This window comes from Diabrotica undecimpunctata, chromosome 7 (genome assembly GCF_040954645.1).
Source record: "Diabrotica undecimpunctata isolate CICGRU chromosome 7, icDiaUnde3, whole genome shotgun sequence".
Lineage (NCBI taxonomy): Eukaryota > Metazoa > Arthropoda > Insecta > Coleoptera > Chrysomelidae > Diabrotica > Diabrotica undecimpunctata.
Window position 1 is genome coordinate 60866465 of NC_092809.1, and position 14957 is coordinate 60881421.

A 14957-nucleotide genomic window follows, 5' to 3' on the forward strand; every position below is an offset into this window, starting at 1 on the left:
GTAAATATAATTTCTTATGAAACCAAATTGCTCCGAATGAATTAATTATCCCAAATATATTCAATACATTAATTTACTTTAATATTTATCTTAATGCTAGAGTTCATTTTATTAAAATGGAGATGCAAAAATATCTAATCGGATCGAAAACAGAAGTATCCTAAATGTGTTTGAATTTTTTACTCTGAGGCTTATGCGCACAGCACTCTCGCGCTCATACTTCGGGTTAACTAATTTTTGTGTTTAAGGGATGTTTGGTCATTCTAATTTGTCTGACTGATTAAATATAAGTTTATTATAGTTCCATTATTAACATATTTAAAAATCAGACATGTAAAAGTAAGTAAAGTTAATTTAATTTTAGTGGAGCTTTAAAGCGTCTGACAAAAGTTCTGGTCCATGACAAGTGTCTGACAGTTATTGCAGTATTTTCAAAATAATATTCTACAAAATATGTATAAAAATCAGTTATGTAAATTTAAGTAAGATAGCTCTTATTTTTAGTTACCTTTCTCACCTGGTAACTGCCCAGGTGTCACTCAGCAAGTTTCATAAATACGCAGGTATTCAAATCACGCGAGACGCTACTGAGACTCTAAGGTTTCATCTGTGTGAAAATAAGTTATGTCTGATCGTTCTGGGATCTTGGACTATATCGAAAAACTACAGAAAGTTGGTCAATTCTTGAGATGTATGGAGCCCCAAAAGACAAACGACACATTCAAAAAATTTGAGAAAACTTCATATTTTCGTTTTCGAAAAAACTCAAGAAAACTACTTTTTTCCAAGTATACAGCGGAAAAACCAAACATACGATTTTATTAATTTTCTTACAGCATAAAGATATAATACTAAGAAATACTTTTGAATTTTTTGAATGTACAGTTTTGCCATAATATAAAAAAATATTATGTTCCAGTTTATAATAAAACTACCGGTAAGAAACCGGACAAAATTTTAAAAACAACATATTTAAAACTGTAAAAGTGGAAAATATTTGCAACAAAACGTTGAATATTTTTTCCTAAACATGAAAAATCTCGTTAAACCAGAATTATATCTTGAATTGCCGCAATTAAATTGTGTTGTAGAGAGATGGCTCCATCTGAAACATCGGTAATATTTATCATCGATAGATAAGTAGCATTACTTTCGGCATCGAAACGCTTCAAACGAAACGTCATTCTAACAGGGTTGCCATATCAATTACTTTGTTGCCATACAACACTTTGGCAGATTACAACAAAATTTAATAAGAATGTTATCGGTTTGAATTTTGAACTGGCCATGCTGAAACTTACAGAATAAATAGATACTGTAACTTTTGTTTTGAAAGTACGATGTCATAAAATTTACAATCTACAAATTATATACCTATCTATAAAAAAAACCTATTTAATTTTTAAAAACCTATTTAGGCGTTTTTAGTTAATTATTTTAGTATTTATAAACAATAGTGTTCCTTGCATAACGTATTTATGCATAACGGAAAATTGTCATTTCATTTGTTTTACTTTTAAATTGTTTATAACAAGAGACTTTAGAGATTTTGGCTCAGAATTATCAAAAAAAACCTAAAAAGTAGATTTAGAAAAATTATGTAAATAACTTAAATATGCTGATGTGTCCTACGTCATGTATTCTTTGTGTCATTTGAAATCCATTAACGTATATAACACAAAGCTCGATTGTTTAAGATGATACAATAATTTATCATTGCGGCAGTGGTATGCAATCTTTTTAAGGTTGTTTTAGTTTTATAATCTCCACATTTTTTAGAGAACCCGTTGAATCATTCAGTGGTCAGACAACTCAAACATTATATTCCAATAAAGAAGATGTGTAAATTGAACTAGTACGAGTACCGGGTGCGTACGATAATAAACCAAATAATCTTTCTGGAAAGAAGAATAGTCGATATCAGTCACTTTATAGCCGAAGTGAGATCCTTAGAGAGTTAAGGATGCCATATAAAAAAACTGGATACTTGGCATTTGACAAGGAAGTGAATCACAATGTGAATCTTCTAGCGACGTAGGGTACCTACTTTGGCTATTGGAAAAGGTCATCATTTAGTAAAAGAATGTTTATCAGCATTGAATGTTCCGCCAATGGGTTTTCACACATTTAATAAATACCAGCAAGAACTAGGAGAAACGTGGAAGCAATGGAAAGCGAGGAATACCAGAAAGCTTTATAAACCCAAAACGTGACACCAGGAGGAATTGGTCAATGTGCAGTGTTCATGGTGGATGAAGTTACCGTTCGTATGGACATAAATAAACGTCAAAATCCGGCATAGCATGCATTATTGGAGTTCATACAAAAACACTACTTTTTATAGGAATTCGCAATAAATATTGTGGTATATGTTACATATTAATGAACGAAAACAAATTATATATAACCTACTCACATATGTTACAAAAATTGGACTGGATCATAACCAGCAATGGTTATACTTATTGACTGATAGACAGACTGATATACTTATTGAAGGTTTTTTAAAAAGTGAAAGCATGCACAACCTTCATTGGTGATGGTGATTCCAGCGTCCACTCAAAAATTCTTGAAAAGGTTCCTTATTGTCGTAAAATGAGAACAATTGAATGTGCCAATCATTTAACAAAAAATATTACCAAACATTTTCATGAAATGGATAAAGAATCAGCTAGTAATAAAAAAATATTATCAAGCGCTTGTATAAATTTTATTGGAAAGTTATGTAGAAAACTAATCTCTATGTATGCAAAAGAAATCCTGTTGAAAATTTTAAGGCTTATCTTTTTAATGTGATCAATCATGTCTTTAGAGATCATGAACGTTCTAAACGAGAATATTGCGTAAAACTGGCAATAGAGCAGAACAATTTAATGTTTGATGGTTTTTGTACCATCACCATCTGTTTGGTGTAATGTGTAAGTATAGTAAAAAAATAATAAATAAAATAAAACTTTAAAGTTAATTACCGCCAATCAATATTTACTTATTTACAAAATATTTTGAAGAAATAAATTCCACAAAATTAGGCAGTCAATCAGTATGATAGAAAGCAAATAATAGTAATTTTTAGCACCCTTAAGCTAGCGGGGACAAATGAGTCGAATCCAATTTAACCAACATTATATTTTTTCACCAATTTTTCACTAATTTATTACCACCCTAATAATTTTTCACCACCAAACCACCCTTAAGTGGAGCGATTCTGCTGGTACGGTTAAAACTAGCAGAATTAAAAAAAAATATTTATGATATACCATAGTGCTCTGCTAGGTTTTTACGAATTTATTACCACACTAGTAATTATTCACTCCTTAACTACTCCTTATGAGAAGTCAATAGTTCTGTTGGGTTAATATTTCATCATCATCAGTGGCATTACAGCTCATTATGAGCCAAAGCCTTCTTCAGAATAATCTTCCATTCGCCCCTGTCTCTGGCAACTCTTCTCCATGCTTTTACTCCGATGGATCCTCTATGTTATCTTGATACCTAAGTTTTGGTCTTCCTCTGGTTCGTCTTCCCACTGGTCCTCTTCGGTCGAAAATTTTTCTGATCGTTGCATCTTCATCTCGCCTAATTACATGTCCTACCCATCGAAGGCGTGCTAATTTAATATATTTTACGTCAGGTTCCCCAAAACTTCTTAAGGGTTAATATTTAAGGTAATAAAAAAATCTATTTTTACAAGTTTATTGTACTCTACTTGTAACTAACATTATAAATTGCTTGCAGGTTTTTACTTAATTTTATCTACTCTCATAATGTTTGACCCCTAAGCCACAGTTAATGGGAAACTATCAACAAGCTACCCATTCACGCTAGCTAAATGCAAAATCTTTTTGGAAATACAAAAGTGCTCTGCTAGATTTTTACTATATTTTACCAACCTAGTCATTTTTTTCTCAACTACCCTAATTAAAAACATTCTGAAATGTTACTCTGTACTAACTATGTAATATTTATTTTTTAAATGTTTAAATATTGAAAATATGAAAATACTTTATACCAAAAATGATAATTTTGGTAATAAATTGCAAATATAGCGCCTTTGTACTGACACTGAGCGTGTTTTATGCTGAGTACAATAGTTTTTGAGTAATTTTTAATAGTAAAAACCAGTGCACAGTCATCTACGCACGATCACGTCTAGAGTTGATTTTCAACTCTTGAAGTACGAAAACGTGCATTTTTTTTATACCGGACGAAAAAGTACGACTTTACGCCCCCAAAATTAGAGCGTAAAGTGCGGAATTTTTGCCCAAAGTGTTGACCTATTGAGTCGTTAAGGGATGTAAAATTACTACTGTGGTAATAAATTTGTAAATATCTATCAAAAAACCTGTTTATTTTAATTAGAGTAAGGTAATTAATTTTTAAAGTAGAATACAGTGAGATATAAAATAAAAAATGGATAAAAAATAAAATAAAATTTTAACTTAAGAATTGTTGACTTTCCACATGGGTTAGTTGAGGGTGAAAAATTACTAGGATGGTAATACATTCGTAAAAACGTAGCAGAACACTGTGGTATTTCAAAAATAATTTGTATTAGTTCCGCTGGCTTGAATATTAAACTAGCAGGAACGTTTCCAAATAAGCTTGATTTAGGGGTGAAAAATTATAATGGTGATCAAAGTTTAGTATAAACTTAACAGAACACGTTTTTATTTCAGTTATAAAGTAGAGAAGAGTGAAATTGTAAAAGAATATTTGTTCACCTTAAATTTTAACTTAACAGAATTATTAGCTTCCCATAAGAGGCAGTTGAGAGGTTAATAATTATTAGGGTGGTAATAAATTCGGTAAAACCTAGTATAACACTGTGGTATTTAAAAAATATTTTTTTTTCTAATTTCGCTGGCTCAAATATTAAGATAGCAGGAACGTTTCCAAATCAGATTAGTTTAGGGTTGCAAAATTATCAGGGTGGGTAAAAACTTAAAAAACACTTTTTTATTTCAGTTATAAGTAGAGGACAATGAATTTGAAAAAATAGAATTTTTCTTCTTAAATTTTATTCTAAAAGAATATTTTGCATAAGGGGTAAGAGAGAGTAAGGGGTAAGGGTTAAGAAATTTGCATAAGGGGTAGTTGAGGGGTGAAAAATTACTAAGGTGGTAATAAAATCGTAAAAACTTAGCAGAATACTGTGGTATATCATTTTTTTTAATTCTGCTAGTTTTAACCGTAAACCAGCAGAATCGCTCCCCGTAAGGGTGGTTTGGTGGTGAAAAATTATTAGGGTGGTAATAAATTAGTGAAAAATGGGTGAAAAATATTGCGTAGGTTAAATTGGATTCCGCTCATTTGTCTCCGCTAGCTTAAGGGTCCTGTAATTTTTCAACAATTGATGCTGTTATGCTAGGCAGTCATGTGTTTGCAACTTTTGCTCATTAAAATTCGGCAATGTTGAAAACTTCTATTATGTAAAGAAGTTTAAAGTTAATTTAAATTATTTATATTTTAATAGAACTATACTAAATACAATAAACAGCGTGAATAATACCAGTATTTAGTACAGTATGTTATATTATAACAACAAATATATTCTTCAAATATATACGGAAAATTTTATGGGTTTAGTATAGGTACACTTCCACTATTTATAATAATTTTTCTTTTTTCAATAAAAGAAATTTGTATAGTGTGAGGTAAGAATTTTTGTGTTGTAGGTTTCCGACTATGAAGAACCTTCATAATCAAAATATTTTCTTCAGTAGGAATTACCCCTTGCCACTTCCTTATGGGAAGTGGCCAGGGGTACCTGGTCTCCTTAAGTATATTTGTTATGTTGGAGAAGGTTTTTTCGTTGTTATGGCTCGGGCATTTGTGCCTGAATACTTTTTCTATCAGCATCATGTACAGCACGATTTGGCCAACACTCTACCGATGCAATCAAATATAGTATTACCCCGCATACATTGTTCTGTATAGGCTTCTCTACGCCAAGCATTTGCCTGTTAGCCAATGTATTGTTGCTCCTATCCTGCCACTAGGAGGTACGCAGTTTATAATGGACCTAAATATCATGATGTTTTTAACCTGATGAAATATTGACTTCTTCTTCTTCTTCTCGTGCCACTCCTAGCGGAGATCGCGCCTAAAAAGTTCAATCGAACTACACCCGAACCATTCACGTAGATTGAAATATTGACGGCGGAACTCAATAACAGAAACCCTAATACTGATGGAGTATTGATGTACTGATGCATATAGTGGCACAAGTACGGCGACCAGGTTTTTCAACCATACCGTCAAAATGTTGCGCCAGTACCTACCAGAGTTCCTTGTAAAAAAATAGAGCTTATTAAAACTGACGTCAATTTGTAATATTATTAGTAGAATGTATATATAAAGGCCAAGTGTGCGAGCATATAGTTATAAAATATAAGAATAGCACATACTAAAAAGACAAATTCTCATTAGAAATATGAAACTAAAAATGTGGTTAGAAAAAAAATAAACATACATTTTTATGTATGAACGAATGAAGTTTCCTAATTGAACTTAAAATTGAAATTAGAGAATATGAAAAAAACACTTTTTTATTTTTTTAGGAATTACATGAAACAATATTAAAATAGACTACGTAATTCAACTAACGAGGTAGTAACTGATATTGATTTTATCAAAAGTTGCTAATTTAATTCAAACATTTTCAATTCTCATCAATGAAATAAAACCTATGTCAAGGTCATGAAAATATTTTACCTAAAATGATGTCACTCTGATAATGCAAGTCTCTAATTATTTTACTACAGTTTCGAAAAACCAATAAAAACTAGTATTACATCTCCCATTCATATAATAAATAAAGTTTTATCTATCTACGTATTTTTCGTATATTTTGTATTCTTATCACCCAAAATGTAATAGATATTAGATACCAGGTTAGGAAATTCTAATCTGATTTCAAACCCCCTATAATTATCTTCCTTAAAGAAAATAAAGTTGGAAAACACTGAAAAAAGTATGCTCTTTTTTCGTTATGAAACAAGAAAGGATTAATGAAGAGATAAAATTTAGGTTTATATATAGCGTGCTGGAATATGAAAACATTATGTAGAAATAAGCAAGATAGAAGGGGTATTACAACAAATGTTAGAATAAAATATTATCATTCTGGAGAAGATGGAATGGAATTGTAAAATGCGGCTCTCAACAGGAAATATAATAATTCTGTATCCGGACCAAGATGATGAAAACGTAATAAAGGGGAAGAAGTTTGAATACTGAATAGTGATGTAAATACACATCTGGACATCTGTTAGGTAAACAGTCGTTTACTTTACTTTATCGTGTCTGCACATTTTATTGATAGTTATTCACTTTGATATTATTCTTGTCAGAACCTTTAAATTCATACAAAATTGGAGAACCATATTCCTCCGTGACATAATTAAATATTCTCTGTTTAAAAACAGAGAATCCAAATTAACAATTATTAGGTACATCCAAAAAATACTAGGGGAGGACGGGGTAATGCCGTCATACGGGGCAATTCCGTCACTGAGTATTTTTCACAATATATTAGTCCTGCACGCACCTGACTAACGCTGAGACATAACTTCCGATTGAGTTGAGCGTGCTTGGATCAGTACAGCTATTGTCGCTTTCAAGGTTAGTTCGTGCGAATATCAGTAAAACCGTTATAGTTTCATATTTCTACTTACTTCTGTCATATTTATTCGTATTCTTAACTCGAGGTAAGTGTGACAATAAGGTTCTTAACTGGTTTGCTGAATATGTCCTTTAATAAACTGATACCTTAGATACTTTTCGGTGAGATTGCTTTTAAACGTTTGGTTATTGTTTGTAGTATGTAGTGATATATCCACCATGTTGTTTTCGAAGGGTAATTCCGTCACTTTACTTCGGGGTAATGCCGCCATGACGTTATTGCCCCGTATTTTCTTATTGAAACGAAAGGTTAACGCATTTTTTTTGTGATTTTCAGATGGAACGATCACGTAAAAGAACAACAGAAAAGGCTATGTGGAAGAGGAAAACCTTTAAAAATGCTATTGAAACAGTTCACCAAAATGGTGTCTCGCAAAAAAAAACAGCTACATTAAGGGATAGGCTAAAGACAAACGATGATGGTAGTAAGCCGAGATTGGGTTGCAAATGCGTTTTTTCTGTAGAGCAAGAACAAAACTTAACAGAGCATGTGGTTGGCCTATCAAAACTATTTTATGGCATCACTACAAATGAACTAAGGCGACTGGATTTCGAATTGATTGAAAAACATCAAATCAAACACAACTTTAGCAAAGAGATCTAGTTGGCCGGGATAGATTGGTTAAATGGGTTTATCAGCCGGCATAAAATTAGTTTAAAAAAACCGGAAGCCACTAGCTTGAACAGGTCAAAGCATTTAATAAAGACGAAGTTGATTTGTTTTACAAAAACTTAGACACTGTAATGACTAAGTACAACTTTCTACCGAACCGTATTCATAATATGAACGAAACTGGAATTTCCACAGTACAAAAACCGGGAAAAATTCTTGCACCAAGAGGACAGAAGCAATTGGGAGGAGTTACGAGTTGGGAGCGTGGCAAGAATATCACTGTAGTGTGTGCCATGAGCGCTTCAGGAATATATACGCCCCCAATGTTTATTTATCCAAGGAAACGGATGTCACCTTTGTTGCAGCGAGGAGGACCTCCTAGAGCCATTTATAGATGTGTGGTCCAACGAAGATTTATTTTTAGATTGGCTGAAACATTTCCAGAGAACCACTAAGTCAAGTGAAGAGGACCCTGTCCTTCTGTTGATAGATAATCATGGAACCCATATTTCTTTGTCATGTTATGACTTTTGCCGTTCAAACCACATTCACGTTGTGTCGCTTCCACCCCATTTCTCGCACAGACTTCAGCCCTTAGGTGTATCTTTCTACTACCTTAAGAATGCGTTCAATAAGGAGTGTGATAATTTTATGAAAACAAATTTTCATCAAAAAATCGCTCCATACGATATTGCTCCGATATTCAGCAAAGCTTACTTGAGGATTGCTACCCTTGAAAAGGCAGTGGCAGGATTCAAAGCATGTGGAATTTTTCCGTTTCAACCAGATAAATTCAATGAAGAAGATTTTGCTCTTGCTCATTCAGTCATAGAGCAAATAATTGTTGAGGAAAGGGAGGAAAATTCTGAAAAACTCAATGATACCTCTACTAATGAGGTACCTATTAATGAAAATCCTCCTGAAAGTCCTGCTACTGCTATCGAGATTATTAATCGTAGTCAACCGGAGACATCGTCAGGAAAAGTAGATTTTTCAAAAAGCATTCTCGACCAATGCCAACTAACAGGACCGATCCTAAACAAAAAGGTCAGGATAGAAAGCAACATTCTATTATCCTGACTTCGACACCAATGAAAGATATCCTGCAAAATGCTAAAGAAAAAAGGGAGTTGAAGCAAAAAGCTAAAGCAGTGAAGCGAAATTTTACAGATTGCGAAAATAACAAAAATATTGAAAAAAAAAATCAAAAAAATTGAAACAAAACAGAAGGAGGTTTATATCTGAAGACGAGCTTTCTAAGAATAAAAAAACAAAGAAAATGAAGAAAACTATCAGACCAAAATTCGATTTTGATGAAACATCGTCAGAAGATTTTGATAACGACAAACTTTGTGATGATGATTCAAATGATGATATCTCCCTACCCACTGTGTTTGCCGATGAGGAGAAATGTTTAATTTATGGAGAATTTGGAGACACTGAACTTTGGTATCGCTGTACACTTTGCTCGAAATGGGCTCATTCTCAATGCAGTGGAAAAAACAGTGCCAAAAATTATGTTTGTGACTTCTGTGAATAGAATAGTAGGTTGTTTTTAGGTTATTTTTTCATTTATCATTCATTATACTTGATTATACTGTCATTTTTTTATATTTCCAAATAAAATTTCAATAAAGATATTTGCTTAGAACATGTTTTATAGAGAAGTCTTATCCATCATTTCAGTTCAGTAGGTGGCACCATTACCCCCTAGGCCTGGGGCAATACCGTCACGTTACACAAAAAAGTGTTGCGTTTATTGTCGCTTAATCAAGGCGAATGAAAAATTTCTGGAAACTAATTTAAGTTAAAAACTTAGTTCTTAGATCGCAGGCGTAGTGACATATTTCTTTCATCTCAAAATTAAGTCACAAAAAATGATGATCTCTTAAGGTGATGCCATTACGCCGCCCTCCCCTACTATTGCTATAGATAAAATATAATATCAAAACAATGGAATTTTTAAATATTCAAAATATTAAAACAATAAACAAAAGATGGAAAAGTATCAAAAACAAATTAAACTGGCGCCAGAAAATTCAAAATCAATAATAAATGCAATAGAACAGAAATACCTCAATATTTGGAATCCACAACATCCCAAATTATACTCTTGTATTAAACTACACAAACCTGATCACCCATTAAGACTTGCAGTCTCTTTTTATACAGCTCCATCATATAGAGCTGTTCCAAACTTTCAAAAAAACTGTTAGAGAATATTTTAGAACACACTAAATTTTCACCTAAATTTACCGTAAAAAATATAATAGAACAAGTTAATAAAATACAACATTTTCAATTACCTAACAACTCCCGATTAATTTCATTTGACGTAAAAAATCTTTTTCCTAGTAAGTATACCTCGTACAGAAACTTGTGTTTTAGTAAAAAACCTTTTACAAATCCAATCATTACATCTGAACTTTTACATATTCTTGAAATTTGCGTGATCCAGGACAACTTTGAATTTAATAATCAAATATATAGAAATACCAGTGCAGATTTTATAAAGGATAATCCTGTAAGCCCATTGCTATCAGATATTTTTGTGGATCATCTAGAAACAAACATTTCAAAACATCCCATATTCAAACAGTTTTTATATTACGATGTAGGTACTGGTATGTTTTAGAGCAACTAACAGGCAACTTGATTCTAAATTAATTCTAATCATATATTAATTTACTCCATAGTCATATTGAATTTACAATAGAAACAAAACAGAATCAATCCATAAATTTTCTATTTTAAAAAATTATCAGAGTTAAAAAAAAACATGAATTCTCCATATTTTATCAACATACCCATACTGACATGACTACACAATTTATCATCCCGTCCTACACACCATAAATTGGCAGCCTACCATAGCATGTTATAGAAGAATTAGATTAATAGAAATTCCGATGTCAAAAAACAACCCTGAGTTAAAATTGAATATCATTAAGCAAATAGCAGTAAACAATGGGTACAACGAACAAACAATAAATAAAATTTTAAATCAAAAACTACATAACAAAGTCCTAAAATTAGTATTTCCTCCACCAGAGAAAAAACCCAATACCTTCTGCTCGATTACATATACAGGTAAGATATCAACAAAAACAACATAAAAAAGAAAGGAATAACATCAACTTTCAGAAAAAACAACTTAGGCAAATACTTATATTAAGAATAATAATAGCCAAATGAAATAGCACTTACACAGTGGTGTATACAAACTTAGATGTGGCGGCTGTCCAAAAACATTCATCGGTCAAAATGGCAGAACTTTTAACAAACGGATTGCAGAACACAAAATGGAATAATAGAAAAACAATTTCTAAGTACCTACGCTCTTCACCATCTAGACCATAATCATTCTTTTAATGGCCAAGTTCAAATTGTTCACATTCAAAATAAAAGGCCTAAGCTATCTTTATTAGAATCTATGGAAACCAACACATTAAAAAATACAGACATAATTCTACATGACCAACTTGAGACAAACAGTTCTCCCCTCCTCAACTTAATCAGTTGAAGACTATAAAATGTAAATACATACCTATATATAGTCGCCTCGTATTTCGGTGAGACTGTGTAAAAATATATTTATCTGTAATAAAAGCCGACAATAAAAAATAAAATAAAAGTACTCTACCAGGAGTAGTTATTAACTGCAAAATTATCAATGACTAAGATGTATAATAATACAAAGTTTTAATATTCTCATCGATATTTACATTTAGATGAGCCTGGTAAAATATGTACAGTCGCTCAGATAAAGTTATCATCGATGCATTCTTTGCGTAAGATAACAATTTTTGCCTGAGCAACCGAAACCATAAAGTAGTTTATCCCAATAAATTTCGTTTCTACCGTCCAGTGGTTTACAATTGGGTAGGCAGGTATAATATTTTATATTATTTTAAACTTTATTTTTAAACGAAATATTGTTTATTTGGATGAAACCTGGTATGGTATTCATGACACAGTGAAAAAAGTTGGACGAATAATAACAAAAAGTGTTCTAATTCATTACCGCCCAATAAAGGACAGAATTATAATTTTACACTGCGGTGTAGAAAATAGATGCATCGACGATTTATTATTAATATCTGTAAAAAAAATAAAGACGTGAATCTAGATTATCATGAGGATAGGAGGGTTCAATTTGTGATATATATATATATATATATATATATATATATATATATATATATATATATATATATATATATATATATATATATATATATATATATATATATATATACATATATATCGCACAAGAAGTTCGAGCGTCAATTATAATGCTTTCAGCTATCAATATGATGGAAATGAAGTATAAAAAAAGTTCAACTCAGGAACCATAGATGTAAACGTTTAATGTTTTTTTTTGAAGAAAAAAACAGAAGTTAGTTTTTATAAAACTAACTTCTGCAGCTGAAGAGCCAGCGGAACCCTCTAATCAATTGGAATATCTTTACAAAGCCGTGTAGTAAAATGTAAGCGACATTTTCAATACCTCTCTGATGATACCATCCAAACATATGCTGAAACATGTTTATGAAGAATTGTGTTCTAAATTGTCTAAATCAGAAGCAATTGTAGAAACATGTTTATCAGAGTGTCCAAAGCAATCTGCTACAAGACTATAGGAGAAACATCTTACCTACATGACAGGACAGAGAATTATAATTTTACACTGCGGTGGAGAAAATAGATGGATCGATGATGTATTATTAATACCTACAAAAAAATATTAAAGGAACCTCTTCTTCCGAGATTACCTAAATATAGTGTGATTATCATGGACAACGTATCATATTATTCAAGATTAATGAGAAAATTCCAAATATTACTTGAAACAAATTACAAATTCAAGAATTTGTTTGAGAAAGATTTGTACTTTGAAGCATCATATAGTAAAAAGGAATTGTTGGAGGTTGTTGACAGTAGATAGTACCAGAAGGAATATGTTGTTGATAACTGTACTCGCAGTAATGGGCATACCGTGCTTGGTATGCCCAGTATTACAATTACTTCCTCCTTACTATTGTAAATTGAACCCAATAGAGTTAATATGGACACAACTTAAAGGTAATAGAAGAAGAAGAAACGTGGCTCCTAAATTTTTGTCTACTGCTCTCCAGTTAATTAGAAGAGAAGTCACAAAGATCACAGCAACCAACTGGAAAAGTGTAATCAAACATGTAATCGCAGTGGAAAATGACTATGTTAAATATTTACCAGCATTAACCAAATGAACTATAAATATAGAAGATACAACTGATACTAGTGATAACAGTGATTATAAGTAGATTATTAAGTTCTTATTTCCAACTAGGTGTTAGTTGAAACCTTTATTTTTATTGTAATTGTACAAATTCTCGTTTTGCTTATATATCTTTGAAAATAGAGTACAAATAGACTTCATGATAGAACAAAAACATACAACATAATTTAATTTAAAATAATCAAAGTACAGGTTAGGTTATTATAAAATACCTGCTAGATATATAAAAAAGATGTTCATACAAGTTTTAGACCTATTACCCATTTTTAAATTATTGAGATACTAAGTCTTCTCTCACAAGGTGTCAAACCAAAGTTGTTAATAGAATACGCTGTATATAATTTAAAAAATTAATTCTTTATTTTTTTTATTACAATAACTAAGTTATCAGGGATAAAATGTGATCATAAGTTTTAAAACTTATGAGCAGTTGTGTTATTAAAACGTTTGTATACTAAAATACTTGTACATAAAAAATTTATTTAATTGTATGTGATAATTACTTTTATTAACAATTTTTTATAGGTATTGTTATTTTACAATAAGTTCTATTTAGCCGAGTCGATTAGTGTTATCACTTCCTAGATATATCACAGAAGTTAACAACACCAATATTTTTTTATTTAAACTTTATAGAAAATGAAACTTTTTCTTAAATAAAAATAAAAACTTTTATTTAATTAAAAATTAGATATCTACGCTACTGTTCAATAAAGTAGTGGTAACTCTAACAGTGTTGCCATTTTAGTAGTATTTTACTCCTCTGGTTCCTGTAAATTTTCTCACGAAATTACGTGTCGACTATACCAAAAACCGATCAGTGCTTTCAGCGCAGTTTTTAGGCCCAAGAAGCAAAAGCGAGAGAAAAAGGTGCAATTCGACGCGTGCACCCAGAACTAGGTGGTTGAGTGTAAGCAACCACCGAATACTGCGAGCCCTAAAGCAATTGCATCAGAAAACCGGGAAAGGTCAGGTTTTCGGCAGTTCTGTGCGTTTTCCTTCTCCTAGAGGCTGAACGCGGCAATAGTGTAGGCTCAGTGGGTGGTTCCGTAAGAAAGGCCACCTGCGTAAGCCATTTCTGTTGTTCTTTGGCCTCCAGTGACGGATGTCGACCGACTCAGGCTGTCCTAAGGTTGATTTTTTCAAGAAGAGAACTCCCTACACCCTGTATACAACGGAGTGGAGTTTACAACGCGAGACAGACAGCACACACAAAGAGTAGAGTATAGTCCGGCGACCCGCCATCTTTTACATTGCACGTCGTATAGGAAAACAGGTGTCTTCTTGTCCCTTCTAAATTAAACTATACCCCGTTCAACACGGTCAAATAACCCAAAACATTCGTTAGGCCCGTGATTGAATATAGAGCAAATATATATG